We start from the raw sequence: 14,229 nt of genomic DNA, 5'->3' as shown, positions 1-14,229 counted from the left end.
GCCCATCGCCACGCCTATTTTCTGATGATATATCTCTTTATTAAATAGTATATAGTTATAGGAAAGCACTGTATCCAATAGTTCCCCTATTAGCTGAATTTCATTGGTGGGTGCTCCTAGCACTCTCAATAAATGGGATACCCATTCTATCCCTACTTCATGTGGGAAACTAGAGTAGAGGTCTTTAACATCTAGTGTAACCAAGTAGCTATCAGGCAGGAAAGGCAATTTGTTAACCGAACTAAGGAAAGACCAGGAGTCTTTTGAGATCTGTTTCTCTACTTTGATGTATTTTTGTAATATTTTATCTGCTACTTTAGAACAAGTATATGTTATACTACCCCTACCATCAACTAAGGGACTCATAGGTGGATTTTGTAAATCTTTATGCACCTTTGGTGTACCAAAAAGAACAGGTGTCTTTATTTTCAGTTGGTGTAGGTAGTCATACACATCTTTTTCTATCCTTCTTTCTATATATAATTCCTCGAATAAAGCTTTAACTTTGTGGTGTGCTGAATTCATTTCACTTAGTGATGACTTTACATAAGTTTCACTATCCAGGATCTTTGTCATCTTATCATTATAGTCACTACTAAACATAATAACCAGTCCACCACCCTTATCAGGTTTCATTACCCTGATAGGCATTTGTCTCAAAAGGGCCAATACGTCCTTTTCTTCTTTGGTAATGTTGTTATTATAATATTATTTTCTCAAAGAGAACCAAGGAAGGATGCAGGGGGGGGGGGTTGTAAACACTGGACACAAAGTAATCTGTTTTGTTATTAAATTCACTTCCTAGTAGTGTTAACAAATTCAATTTTCTAATAAACAGTTTCTAATCAATCAAAGTTTCTGCCATATTAAACCTGTTTGATGGTACAAAGGTATATCCTTTACTTAATAGTTCTACAGTCTCACCACCAATCGTTAAATTAGTGTAGTTGAAAATTTTAAAGTCATTCGAAGAATTAGATACTATATTACAAACGGGTCGATCATCTAGTAGATTCTCGGTGATAGTCTCATTATTCACCGTTTCCTCCTCCTGTTTCCATTCTGCCTCCTGTTCTGTGAAGGACGCCTCGAGGCCTGCCCCTGAAAATTTCTATCTCTGTTATTACTTCTGTTATTATTAGTAAATGTTGCATTGCCTTCACCCCTTTCAGACTGGGAATTGTTTTGAGTTTGTCAATTTTGTTGTTGTAACAATCTTTCACTTCTCCTAGGGGGGCCCCATTAGAGTCTATATTCAGTTCGTCATAGACTTCTTTGTTTATTTCTAAAGTCTGATTTGCAGTTCTCTCATGTGTATCAGTGATACCCTCTGCATTTCTCAGATTAGGCCCATCCCCAGTCATTGATTTTTGTATCAGTGGGGGGTGGGGGTACGCTATACCCTCACTGTAGTCATTAAGATCTCGTTTGATCTTCTTAATTTTAGTGGCATTCATTTTGGTAATGTGATCATCTATACTTAAAAAGCACCTATCGTATTCATATTGATATCTATTAAAATTAACGTCAGTTTTTATAGATTCATTGAGCTCTTCTATTTCAGCCAGCAGTTCATCCACTGACTCTTGGTAATGAATACAAAATAGGTTTAACAGTTCTAACCCATGCTTATCGAAAAGCATGACTAAAGCTTTGTGGAATGTTGAACCTTCTAACAGTTCTGTAGGGAACTGCCAGTGCCTCATTCCTTTAGGCACTATCTTAAGTTTAATGCACTCCTTAAAATAGGCTATTTCAAGTTGCAGTTTGCGAACTCTAAAAAGTTTGTCATCAAACAAAGTGAGTTTAAAATTAATATCATTATTTACCCCTTGGTTTGTTGAAGAAATATTAGCTGTCTGACTGTCCAAAAATGAAAAGGACCTGTGAACCCAAGTTCTTAATGATTCAGGACCTTGGGCGGTGCGGTTGCGTTGTTCAACACCAGCCGCTTCACTGCTTAATCTCCTTGTGTTGTTTCTTCCGTTGTTACTCGAGGGTCTGACCAAAATGGAAGAATAAGTAGTAGATGGTGCCGCCCCTGCACTTCCATTGTTACCGATATGTAAAGGGTTCTCTGCCCTGGATGTAGCCTCGTCGACCCTCTGGGACAGCCGGTCAACTTTTTGTGTTAGCAGCTCGATGAGAGCGGTAATGTTTCCATCGCTCTCGTTAGCGTTAGTGTCCGAAACGGAGCCACTAGTGGGAATCTGGTCCATGGCAAGAAACAAATTCGAATGCTGAATCCAGTAACAAAACAAACTAGCGAAGAGAACCAGTAGACCCAAAGAGGCTTACGTTTCTGGAAAAACTCCAAACGCTGAAGTTAATAAAAAGCTCTCGTAAGGCTTCTATCATAAAAAGCCCAATTTATTGTAAAAGAAACTTGAAGCGCTAAAATAAAAATACACTTTTCGTCGTCGTATAGTAAGCAACTTCCTCAGAAGACAGCTAAGGCTGTAGCCTATTTCCTTATATAAAAAACATGTCTTGATTGATTAATTGTTTAATAAGACAATCATTCCTTAAAAGGACTTGTTCCTATACTTCTAGCTAATGCATACATAGTCTCATATTTATATATATATATATATATCAAATTTGATAAGTTATTCCATGTAAATACATTAAATATGCTAATGGAAAGAAAAAAATATATATATATAAACAAATTTCGTTGTTCTCAATTATTTAAAATATTAAAAGTACATTTAGAAGTATGTATAAAATATAACATTAAGCTAATATAAGTATATTTTAACAACCACAGCTATCTATTATAGGGGTACTAAACGCCTAGATATCTTAAATCTCGTTATTCAAGTCCGTGCAAAACATCTTATTAAAAACCTATTAAAAACATTAAAGAAAGTATTCCGCAGTCTGGGATCTAAAAATGGCTCCTATAATAACCAAAAAAAAACCTGTATATAACATTTTATATAGAATTTCGTATGAAATATCAGATATACAATCATAGGTATAAAATCCCACAATAAATGCCACAATAAATGAACGCCAGTAAAATAAATTAAAAATTACATATTAAATATATAAATATACAGTATTTATAAGCTTTATTAGGAACATATTTCCCAATATTTATAGATTTGAAAAATGAATCAAAAAAAGTTAATTAATACATATTCCTACTTAGTCTTTAACCATCTCACTTTGCCAAAAAGTAAAGTCTAAAAAATTAGGATCTCTATTTGTAAAGACTCTATCATCTTTCCATATTTTTCAACCTTAAGATACATTTAATAGAGGACATTTCATTAATTCCTGGATATTGGTTTGCGTTTGTTCTCAACTGCCACACCAGTTCTTTCCTCTCTAGTTTTAATGGTTCGTATTTACTTCTGAGGTCCTCGCTAGTTTGGTCTAGTACATACATATTGACCACTCTCACACAATATACAACACACAACAATCTAACACACACAGCCCTGCATGTGTACAATACACATGCTACAATATATCCTGCTACCTTGGCCAGCTCAATTAATCTGTGCTCCACTATTATACCTACACATACATGTTACTACATTTCTACATAGGAGTGGGGGGGGGGCACACCTGACTGTTACTACATTTCTACATAGGATTGGGAGGGGCACACCTGACTGTTACTACATTTCTATATAGGAATGGGGGGGCACACCTGACTATTACTACATATCAACATAGGATTGGGGGGCACACCTGACTGTTACTACATTTCTACATAGGATCGGGGGGGCACACCTGACACTTGTACACATTTGCTATGACTGTACTGGTATTTCAGGTACTCCATTTCATTCTGTATTCTGACCTATCATGCTGACTAGAGGCATATCAGTGTACTACAGGTCTTAGGTTTGATTGACCTACATTTCAGTTTCTGACTTCTTACCCTTCAGAACTAACATCCCACTGCCTGACCTGTTGTAGTGTGTCTGTGTAAGTCTGGCGGGGGATGTTCTCCATAGCCATCAATCAGAGGCCTTAGCACAGCCTTTGTTTGTGTTTGTCTACGCCCGTCCTGCTGGCTGAGACTGTTGTTGTGTATGTGAGCCTCCCTGACTGGCATGTGTGTGTGTTCTATGGACACACATATGGCCCAGCACATTTACTGCAGTAAGTTTTGTCACCTTATCTAGTACTGGCTACTATGGTGACTAAAGTATTTGCTACAGATCTCATGCTGCCACTATAGGCGTCTACTATCTGCTGGCATCCCATTAGGCCTACTGGAGCAGGCTCAGGTTGTTCCTCCTCCGAGTCACTCTGTGCCTGTGCAGGCCTTGGCAATGGTGGGGGGCTGTGTGGCCCTGCCCCGTGCTGTTCCTGCTGCAGCTGTTTCTGCAGGATCATATTGTGTAGCACAACACATACGATGACAACTTGGATATATGTAGCTGGTGAGTACTGCAAGGCTCCATCGGATGTGCCCAGGCACCGGAACTGTGACTTGAGCTTCCCAAACACACACTGTATTATGATTCTAGTCTGTGCGTGTGCCTCATTATGGAGTTCTTGTTCAGGTGTGTTTGCATTTCTGATAGGTGCTATCAGCCATGGCTCCAGTGCATAACCAGCATCCCCCACTAGGTGGCCGTAAGGGATGTCCCCACTGGCAAATCTCGGGTACAGCTGCGTCAGATGCCAGATGTGGGAGTCATGATAGCTTCCAGGGCAGCCAGCACACACATTCATTATAATGCCCTCGGCATCGCACATGACCTGACAGTTGATGGAGGGGAAGCCCTTGTGGTTGATGTAGACCCTACCCCGCTCACCGGGTGGTGCTTTGATACGTATGTGCATGCAGATCATAGCACTCACTACCTCAGGGTATTCTGCTATTTGGTGGAAGAGATGCATATTGCTGGTGAATGCCTCACGGCTGTTGTAGAAATATATGTTCTCTCCGGCATGTGCGGATATGGCATCCAGGAACTGGTGGAGTTCCCTGCATGCTGATGCCTGTGAGATCCCCATGATATCCCCAGTTGACCTTTTGAGGGTACCTGTGGCTAGTATTCTTAGGCCTACACATACCTTGGTATCCACTGGGATGGGTTCGCCTCTGTTGGTTCTGTGTGTGAGGTGTGGCCAGCACAGCTCAACAATTTGTTGTAGGAGGTCCCTGTCCACCTTATAGTGCTTCACTATCTCCAGCTCATGTAGGCACTGATAGGTTACCCTGGGTCTGTACAATCTTCTCCTTCTCGTCACTGTGGGTTGGTTGTCAGCATTCTCATCCTCCCACCCTCAGCCTCTTCCACATGTTGATTTATGATAGCTGCTGCAGCCCTTATCATTTTGTTGCTTTTGTTTGGTAAAATTTCCCCGCTTGTGTAAACCGGTGGTGTAGAGTCTGTGGGAAAAACCAGAGGGAAAGGTGTTTGCATAGTTATAGTGGTATGCTGGGCTGCTGTCTGTGTAATTGGCTGATTCTGATACATTTCACCTGCCAGCATTACTAGTTCTCCTTGATTATCTTCCGACTACTATTTTCCCTTCCCATTGCTTTACTGTTTAAGCCAGGGGCTGGCTGCACAAACACAGTGCTCAGATGTGCACAGAGCTACTATTTTCTGGTTTACTTTTTTGTTCCTTTAAAACACGCTTAGTCAATGTAAAGAGTGCTAGGCAGCCTCAGACACACCCCATTGATTAGCTCTGCTAAGCTAAGGGCATACCCGAGCCACAGGGCTCCATTAAGCTTACAGTATGCCTGACATACCCCTCTATGATATCTGCTAGCTCTTAGGCTTGCACCATGGTCTTCCTGCACCGACACGGTTGGGTGCAGGCTAGCCATGAGGGGGGGATCTAGGATTCAATATCATTCCCCTCATTTGCATAGGATTGCCTACTAATGCCTAGTTACAAGTTCCACACTGAGCCTTCCCCCATAGCAACCACTATTCACAAGCCATGTTGTCTTCTGCCTGCAATTGAGTATAATGGCAAAATTGTGATTTTTGGATAGAATGCTTATTTCAAGTTTTTTTTGTTTTTTTTTTTTAAATTTTCGGCCTGATCCCGTTTGCTCGCTGCTACCCTACGCTTAAACAGCTGAAATCGGCTAATAAAAATTAAAAGTTATTTTTTTTTATTTTTGCAACTATTTTCCATGTCAGTGGCCATATATTTGGCTATTTGCATAATTTCCATATTATATACACCCTTTATTTGGAGCTGTCATGGCTTCGTTTTGTAATTTGCAGAAATGTACTCGGTTACTAATCAAGTATATTTCTTCCGACTACACTAGTCCAGCATGGCCGGCTGCCAGCTTCCTGGATCGCAAATTCATCTCATTTGCATGGTTTTCACCTGCAAATGGGGTAATTTGCATACAGGAGCTGTGTCCATGCAGGAATAGTGCAGGAGCGCTTGTGCACATCCTGGGAGCTTATTCCTGGATCGCACAGCGAACATATTATCTCCAGCAGCTCCTGCACTATTCCTGTACTACATGCAGAGCTTGCTGAATCCTGGAGCTGGTTTTCTGTCTGAAGTGTGATTCACAAACAATCTGGAAATATATCGCTGATTGATAAGTATATTTCTTGGCATTTTAACCTTTCAGAGCTCTGCATTGTCTTAATTTTGCCTGACTGAAATATTTTTTTTGCCCGAGTGAATTATTTTATATATTTTCTGGCACTGTTTTATGTTCTCATCTGTCCTGAAACGGTTTCCTCCCATTCCTGTGGTGGAGCTTACAAAACTGGTCTAACAGCTTTTGTGTTATCTGATTGCTTCAAGGCTTGCTGATTTAAAAATAGTTTCTGTTTGTAAATTCTTCCATACACTGTTGGAAACTCCTGGTGTTCTGGCTGAAGTGTGATTCTCAAACAATCTGGAAATAAATCGCTGATTGATAAGTATATTTCTTGGCATTTTAACCTTTCATATTTCTGCATTGTCTTAATTTTGCCTGACTGAAATATTTATTTTTGCCTGACTGAATTATTTTATATATTTCCTGGCATTATTTTCTGTTCTCATCTGTCCTGAAACTGTTTCTCCCTCCCTCCCACCCATCCTATTCTTGTGGTGTTGTTATAGTTGGTGGCTTTGCAGTTGCCCACCTCTACTGCAAATTTGATCTGGGGCATCCCTCCCAGTCTAGTGTTCACTCTACTTAATGCAGAGAGAACATTTGAGAAGGCCAACCCACTTCTTCTCTCCTTGCACTTTACTAACAACAACAAAAAATGCACTTTATTCATCTACTTTTACTGTGTTTGTGTTTCTTCCTACTTTATTACCTTATTTTGCTTTTGCCTCTTCTTAAAAGCACTCAATTGTATTTATTCCACTGCATTTATTACTGCTTGGTAGTAGCCTGATAAAATTGTAACTGTTATGTTAAGCCTGTTGGTTTAAGCACTTGGGCTTCAGGCCAGTCATTTTACATTACAGTTTGTGGTCTGCATTGTTGTGGCAAGACAGGTAGCTTACATCCTTTTATGTTGGGTAATTGCTGATTGAAGGCTCAGTGTCTGTTATTCTACAAGTGTATTAGTTCTGTTTTAAGCACTTGGGGTTCAAGCCAGCTATTTTACATTTAGAAGGTTTGTGATCTACACTCTTGTGGGAGGAGAGGCTAGATTATGCCCTTCTCGGCTTGGAATTTCTGGTTAAAGGCTTATTGTGCCTGCTTACTTGAACCGTTTCTTTCTGAAATTGGTGCACCATGTTTGCTGTAGCACAGACTAGATTCAGGCCTGCTAAATCTAGCTTTGTTTGTATAACCTGAGCACTAATCAATGCCATATTTTTTGGAGAAGGTTCCCCTATACCCTAGTGGCAGGAGTGTGCAGTTAGAACTTGTCTGATTGAAGACTGCTGGAACAGGGCTCAGTCTAGAGCTTTTTGACTGATTAATTGGGTAATTTGTTTAAATCAGTTGGCTTGTTTTCGATTGTTTTATATATATAAAAATGCACTTTATTCATCTGCTTTTACTGTATTTGTGTTTCTTCCTACTTTATTAATTTATATTGCTTTTGCTACCTGTTCTTAAAAGTACTTAATTGCATTTATTCTGCTGCATTTACTACTGTTTGTTAGTAGCCTGATTAAATTGTAACTGTTATTCTAAGTCTTTGGTTTAAGCACTTGGGCTTCAGACCAGTTGTTTTACATTAAGAAGGTTTGTGGTTTGCACTGTTGTGGCAAAACATGTGTATTAGTTCTGGTTTAAGCATTTGGGCTTAGGGCCAGTTATTTTAAATTAAGAAGGTGTGGTCTGCACTCTTGTGGGAGAAGAGGGTAGATTCTGCCCTTCTGAGCTGGGAGTTTCTGGTTAAAGGTTTATTGTGCCTGCTTATTTGAACTGTTTCTTTCTGAAATTGGTATGCCTTGTTTGCTATAGCATAGACTAGATTCAGCCCTCCTGAATCTCACTTTGTTTGTATAACTTGAGCACTAATCCAGAGCATCTTTTTTGGAGAAGGTTCCCCTGCATCCTAGTAGCAGGAGTGTGCAGTTAGAACTTGTTTGATTGAAAACTGCTGGAACGGGGCTCAGTTTTTAGCTTTTTATTGGTTAATTTGTTTAAATCGGTTTGCTCATTTGTTACTGCTATATTAAAAAAAAATACACTTTATGCATCGTATTGCCAGCGCCATAAAGTCTGCTCTTCAAATTTCCCCTTAGACCTAGCCAGAATTTTAGTTTTAGCACTCAAATCTGTTTCTTTGTGCTCAGCACTTGTTCAGAACTTGTGGTAAGCATTAAATAAGCTACAAATTACTACAGCACTCAACTTTCCTCACTTGTCTAGAGGAAAACAGTTTTTAGTACTTAATAAATAAGCACCTATCCAGGCATGTCTATGGGTCAGCTCTCAGTGTTTTCTCCTGTCTACCTGATGAATGTGGGCATCTTGGGGCAATGCAGCAATTGCCTCATGTACACAGACAACCCTCTCCTCCTACCACCCAACACTACAACCTATGAGAGATGCACTTATAAACCCAAACTGGAAGCAAAGCTCTCTTCACCCAAGACTGGACTAGACAGTCAAGAGGAGAGTATAAACACTTGCACTCAACACATAGTCCCTCAAAACCTACACCAGCAAAACACACACATAGAAACACACACCTACATTCACGAAGGCTCTCAATAAAAATCTGCCCAAGCAACAGAGACCTCCAAAGCAGAAACACAAGCAACCTCCTCCCCCCAACACAACCCAAATGGCACATAGCCCACAAACTCAGTGTGCCACTAAACCACAGCCCATAATGCATAACAACGTACCCAACACTCTAATCATAGGTGACTCTATAGTCAGGTACACTGATGTTCTACTCACCGGGCTAAACAAGGAGAAAATTACAGTCAGCTGCCTGTCGGCTGCCAGGATCTGCCACGTAATGCATGCACTCAGGTCACTTTACAACAAGCACAAATATGACTCTGTCACCTTCCATGTTAGTGTGAATGACCTGAGATGTACCTCACTGGACTACATGAAAAGAGACATGGAGGAGCTCTCCGATCTTGTAGCCCAGGCAGGTATGACCCTAACCCTGAGTAGCATCATGCCATCACCCAGAATGATACCACAGTACAAGGACAAAATGATTGACTTCAACAATTGGCTAAGCTTCTGGTGTCATTCTAAAGGGATCCAGTATCTGTCTGCCTGGAATGACATGATCAACAGACCACGATGCTTTGCCAGAGATGGCCTGGACCTGTTGCCCTTAGGATTCCGGATACTGGCTAAGGCTCTTGTCAGCCCTATATTGCCTTTTTTAGGCAAGGTTCAAATGACAAATTCTCCGCCATAACAGGTACAAGCAAGTAAAATCTGAGGGCAATGCTACTCAATGTTAGAAGTCTAAACCTCAAAATGCACTCACTCGAGGCACTTCTTAAAATGGAGAACATCGACATTTGTGCAGTGACAGAGACCTGGTTCAAGGCTCCAAAGAGCACACCTGCATTAACAGGCTATAATTCATACCACACCTTTCGGCCACCTAACCTGGACCGAAACACTAAAGGCAGAGGTGTGTCCATATTCATTAAAGATATCCACACCTCCAAGCTAGTTGCTCAGCATAATGCATCCGAGATTATCCAAATGCAACTAACGCTGGGCAAGACCACAATCCAAATTGTAGCTTTCTACAGATCCCCCACCATGACCCAGGATTCCTACTCCTCATTTCTTGATACAGAGGAAAATATTAGGGTGCAACCTAACACCCTAATAATGGGCAATTTCAACTACCCCACCATTAACTGGGAAAACTACTCATGTACCAACTCTTTTGCTCAACGTTTTCTGGAATTCATAAATTCCAACTCCTTGGATCAACTTATCCACACCTCCACCAGGGACAGCAATATCCAAGACCTGGACATTATCAACATGGGCAACCGGTGTTCCACACCAGAGGTCAATTTCTCATTGGTCAGATCCGATCACAAGCTAATCACCGTAGACATCCACATCCCGCCTCCACCCGCCATTAGGGAAACCACCGTAAATAATTTCTCCAAAGCCATCTTCACGCTTCTTAAGACAGAAGTGACAAACTTCACGACATCCACGCAGATGGACAATAGAGGTACGACTGCTGAATCCTACACAAATGTACTTTATAAGCACTTACACGAGTGCATGGATCGTGCTATCCCTAACAGAACCAAGATGCTATCCTTCAAAAAAAGGAAGTCAGTCTGGTGGTCCCCTGCCATAAACAAACTCTACAACAGAAGAAAGAAACTGCTGCAAAAAAGAGTAAAATCCCATGATTGGAGGAACTCCGTGGTCAGCCTCGGTAAGAAGCTGAGATCCCTCATAAAATCCTCCAAAGCTAGTTACGAAAACAAAATCACCACTGTTTCTAAAGGCAACCACAAAGCATTCTATAGCTATGTCAAGAATCTCAATGGCAACACTCAGATCTGCTCTGAGTTACAGCACAATGGCACTAAATATACAGAACAAACTGATACTGCCAACATCCAGAGAGATTGGTTCAGTGCTAACTTTACCCCCCCCTACACACACTCCCTAAAGGGCCCATCTCTATACTGGATGAATGCAAAGTTCCTGTAATCATGGCTGCACAGGTAAAAACCACACTCTCCAAAGTCAAGAACACAGCATCCATGGGACCTGACAACATCCCAGGCTGTGTTTTCCTCGAACTAAAGAACAAACTGGCCCCCCACCTAAGTACCATGTTCAATCATAGCCTTACCTCAGGCTTTGTGCCCAGTGAAATGCACACAGAGACATTTATCCCATCCAAAAAAGGGGGATCCATCACAGACTCCGGGAACTACCGCCCCATTAGCCTGACGAGCCTGGTCTGCAAGGCCATGGAATGTATCATCATGGAACTTATAAACAAAGACATTGGTTCATAGGTTTATAGGTTCATAGATTAGTACTAAGCTAACTGCCCTTGTGAGCCATTTTAAGCCTAGCCAATAATCCCTTGTGAGACTCAAACCCTGCACCTTGTGCTTGTAAGGCAAACACCTTAACCATTAGGCCACCCTCCCAACCCTCAATCTCCAAACTCTGGACCCCACCCACTTCGGGTTTGTAAAAGGCAGATCATGTCTCCTAAACCTGACAGACTTCTTTGAAGCAGTCACCAAAGCAGTAGATGAGGGTAAGGTGGTTCACACAGCCTATCTAGATCTCGCCAAGGCTTTCGACACCATCCCCCACTCTGGAATTATAGATAAACTCACTAAACTAGGTATAAATCCCTATGTCACAAGATGGGTTGCCAACTGGCTCACTGACAAAACCCACACTGTGAAAGTAGCAGACTCCAAATCCGACTTCACACCAGTGACAAGTGGAGTACCACAGGGTTGAGTCCTGAGTCCTCTCCTGTTTGGTATTTACTTCTCTGAAGTACAAGCTAATACAGAAGGTCTTTGGCTAATAAAGTCTGCAGATGACTGCAAACTAGGAGGCATAATCGAAACTCCTAACAATGTGGACATCCTACAAAAGCGCCTTACTGGGACAGATGCCTGGTGTCAAAGCCATAGCCTCAAGCTTAATGCCAAAAAGTGCACTGTCATCCCTTTTGGTAAAAACTCTGTACCCATGAACTACCACATAGGCAGTAGTCTACTTAACACCGAAAGTGTGATAAGAGACCTTGGGATACAGATGGACAGTAGTCTCTCCTTTGACAATCACATCACCACAGTAGTCAGGAAATCCTTCTATGTGGCACACCTCATCACAAAAGGTTTCTCATCCAGGAAAAAAGAGGTCATTATTCCCCTCTACTTGTCACTCATTAGATCTATTATAGAATACAACACCCCTTTTGGTATGTACCTCACAAGACATCTACAACAACTGGGAAGGCTGCAGAAATACCTCACAAAGAGGATTACTGGCCTCAAACAGATGCCCTATGCAGACAGTCTCAAAAAACTCCAGCTTTACTCTGTTGCATATCGCCTACTCAGAGGCAATCTCTGCCTAACATACAAAGCTATGTCAAACCCAGAGCTGTTGGACATGCTCCACTTAAAGAAATCCCAATCCCTCTGAGCTGCATGCTCTAGGGATCTAAACCTTGTCACCACAATAAACAGAACATGCTGGAGGGATAGATTACTGTCCCAGAGACTTCCCATACTCTGGAACAAATTACCTATCTATATCAAACAGTTTGCATGCATTTGGTCGGCCGGTAGATGGCCGATCGGAAAATGTTCGAACGCATGTCTGAGAGTTCGCATAAATGCGATCACAAAGTAAGTGAATCGCAAAATGCCCCCCCCCCCCCTGTGACCCATGATAGCACTTGTTTAGGTGGTAGAGCGGTCGGAATTGTTGAATTCGGTGTTTTGTTCGACATTCCAACTGTTTGCCACAGGGAGTTTTGACGTTGCAGGTCGGTGTTGTAACTGATCAACAGAAGGTTGTTCGATGAAATGCATGTATTCCATATCAAACAATGCTCCTCATTAGCACTCTTATGACTGGATGGGAAACAGGAAATTCACCCCGGGGATCACTTCTGTGGCTCTGCTCGACAGGGGCACAGGTAAATAATTTTCTTGGGTGGCTAAAGCCAGGGTACCTTTTTGGCTAGGCTTACATAGGCCCTAGGGGCAATAGCCTAGTGCCTACCTATGAACCTATAGCTGCTCAAAGAGCTGCCAGTTTGCACACAGTGCGGCACCACTGCAGGTCATCTTATTGTATACTACTAACCGCTCTCACTTAGACCTTTAAGTGACTCTCCCCTACTCCTTCCCATCTGCTAAAGATCTGGTATAATGGATGGGTTGTTTCCTTGTCATCTTAGTTTCTGGCCTGGTTGATATGGGCATCCTAAGGCAGTGTAGTAACTGCCTAATGTTCACTGACAACCATTTAATTTTAGAACAGATATAGTTTGTGAGAGATGTAGCTATACAATATCATTGGAGGCAAAGTTCTCACAAGCACACACAAAAAATGTAAACCAGGTTGTCAGTGTTAAAACCAAAACACTCAATACCAACACTAAGGAACAAACACATGGACCCATATATGTGGAAGTACTCTCATGTAATTTACCTAAACCTCCAAGGCCTCCTAAAACACCTGTCAGCAGCCCCACATACACTCAAAAAAGACAGCACCTCACAGAAGATGTAACTTTGAAAATCACAGTAGCCCAGCTTCCACTCCCATAAGGCAACACACTCACAACCAAACATTTCAGTTATTGGGGATTCTATTGTAAGAAATACTGATGTCCCCCTTACCAGGCTATACAAGAAGAAGATCACAGTGAGCTGTCTGTATGGAGCCAGGATCCACCAGATGCACTCAGATCCTTAAACCACAAGTACCAGTATGCCATGGTCAAAGCCTATGTGGGATTTAATGACCCAAGACATACCTCCCTGGACTACATGAAGAGCGACATGATGGAGCTCTCTGAATGTGTGTCCCAGGCAGGTAGGAATCTGGCCATGAATTGCATCCTACCTTCAGTGATGATGCACTGTACCAGCAAAAATGTTTGCCTTCAACAACTATCTTAGTTTCTGGTGATACAATAAGGGGATCTAATATCTGCCAGCCTGGGGAGACATGATCAACAAACCATGACATTTTGCCAGAGGTGGTTTGCACCTGTCACTACTTGACTTCTGGATACTGGCAAAATCTTTACCTATCCTGATGGTGCTTTTTTAAGGCCATGTTAAGCTGTTAAAACC

General features: G+C 41.6%; 1 protein-coding gene across 1 annotated transcript in view; it reads right to left on the bottom strand.

Annotated features, from left to right (window-relative positions):
* Positions 1 to 14,229, bottom strand: part of SCNN1B (sodium channel epithelial 1 subunit beta) — a 1,718,819-nt gene that overhangs the window by 1,148,188 nt on the left and 556,402 nt on the right. The gene's annotated exons all lie outside the window — the stretch shown is intronic.

This window comes from Protopterus annectens, chromosome 12.part0, assembly GCF_019279795.1.
Source record: "Protopterus annectens isolate FY-2018-M chromosome 12.part0, PAN1.0, whole genome shotgun sequence".
NCBI lineage: Eukaryota > Metazoa > Chordata > Ceratodontiformes > Protopteridae > Protopterus > Protopterus annectens.
Note: the sequence above shows the minus strand (reverse complement) of the source record. Positions and strands in the feature narration are given on the sequence as shown.